A 2,125-nucleotide genomic window follows, 5' to 3' on the forward strand; every position below is an offset into this window, starting at 1 on the left:
TGGCTGCTGCAGTGGTGCGGAGGCTATGAGCCGTTCGTTTTAAATGCTGCAGCCGTGGTAATGTGACACCAGCGGGAATGAAATGCTATGTCTCACCAGTCGAAGAGCAAAGTCTCACGGGCTTGACCACAAGCCTTGTTTACACAGTCTTGGTTTGACACGGAAAAGCAGCCCATCTAGCAAAGCCAGATGATTCGGGGACAAAGGACGAGGGGCTGAGCCAGCCGTTTCCTCGCGCTGAGAGCCTTCGAGTCCAGGGCTGAGCTTTTCCTCGCCGGCTCCTTCCCCCGCGGTTATCCTGACCTCTGCTGTTGCTCCCACGAATGGCCACTCTCCGCCGCAGGGGGTCCTGTTGGAGGGTCTGAAGAGAGCTGCTTCAGAGGATGGTCCCTGAACAAGGGACATTTCCAGCAGGAACAACCAGCCGGGTTTGGGTCAGGATCCTCACCTTAACAAGAAAACAGGCACGTGAACAGTTCGTGCGCATCGTTTTCTTAGCACTTCTGCACAGTAAGATTCTAAATCTGGTTTCTCCTGATTATTCAAGATGCCAGACAGCGCCGAGCCGGTGGACGCTAAAGCAGGAGGGGCCTTGAAGGTCATCAATCCAGTGCTCTCCATGACAAAGCAGGGGTCACTGCAGGAAGGTTAGAAATGACTTCTGGCCCTGGCCGGTTTGGCTCAGCGGTTGGAGAGTCGGCCTGCGGTACAGAGAGGCCGGGGTTCGGTTCCCGCTAAGGGCATGTACCTCGGTTGCAGTTTGTCCCCGGCCCTGGTTGGTCGTGCGGGTGGCGGCCACTCGATGTGTCCCTTCACATCGATGTTTCTCCCTCTCTCTCTTCCTCTCTCTCCCTCCCACTCTGTCTGAACAAAAAATGGAAAAATGTCCTCGGGTGAGGATAAAAAAAGAAAAAAAAAAAAAAGAAATGACTTCCGCAAGGTCTCTAGAGCAGAACTAGAACTCAGGCCTCCTGCGCACAAGCCCCAGGGCCAGTCACCCCTACGCACGTGGGCTGCTTGGCTCGAGGGGGCCTCATGCTTATTTCACCGCCCCCCCCCCCGAACCAGCAGTTCCCTAACTAGAATAGAATGCGTTTTGATGTAATAATTGGGAAAGGGGGAGAGGTTATTTTTTTAAAGTAAAAATTCCTCTTCCTTGGTACCTTCATGGTGGAGCGCCCCGGGAACACCTGGAAGAGAGCCTGAGTGGGGGGGTGGAGTACGAGGGCGGGGGCGGGGGGCGGGGGGACAGTGGTGAGGGAGGGCAAGAGTGAGGCCCCTGGTCCCGGCTCTAGAAAATGAAGCGCTTTCTGATATGGTCGCTGGAGCCGTAAGGTGAACCCCTGGGAGATGAAAGGAAAATGGTTCTTGTTTATCTTTGCTTTGAGACGATAGACTATGTAAACAGCTATGCACCTGGACCACAAGGAAGGTTTCCTTGTGCCAACAGTTAACAAAAAGCTCAAGTTTCGGGAAACTTAAGAGCACCCGATTTGAGGAGCTAAGCTAACTGTTGGAGATGATGAGTTTGTAAAACGAGTGGGTCAAAGGACAGAATTGTGACGTCACTGGTCTGGCCCCTCCCACTCCTATACCTGCTCTTTCCACTTCTGTACACCACCCTCTCTCCCCGCCGCCCTCCCTCCCTCCCTCCCACTTCCCCGAGTGCCGACCATGGGTCACGCACTGTGTGGCCTCTCGGAGGGTCAGCCGTGAGCAGACCGTCTAGAAACACAGTCTAACGGAGGGAGAGAGGACGACTGTCATGATGGACGTGTGCGTCAGCGCGGGGCCGGCAAGGAGAAACATCTGGGAACGAGAGGCTTCCGGAGGAAGTGTGAGGGTAGCTGAGTCTGAAGGAAGAAGAGACACTCGCCTGGCAGACAACGGGCAAGAACAGAGCAGCCGAAAGGAACAGGTGTGCGAGCGTGCAGAGGTGGGAGCAGCAGAGGGCGAGCTGCCCGAGTTCGGTGCTGCCGAACCCTGAGGTCCGTGCACGCAGACCCAGGGAGAAGCCCCGAGCCTGAGAATCCCCCTTCATGAGCACAGGACGGGGGAGACTGAAGAAAGAGGCAGGTCACTCCAGCCTGGCAATGAACAGAGTCTATAAAGGGACACTTACCGA

This window comes from Molossus molossus, unplaced genomic scaffold, assembly GCF_014108415.1.
Source record: "Molossus molossus isolate mMolMol1 unplaced genomic scaffold, mMolMol1.p scaffold_m16_p_20, whole genome shotgun sequence".
NCBI lineage: Eukaryota > Metazoa > Chordata > Mammalia > Chiroptera > Molossidae > Molossus > Molossus molossus.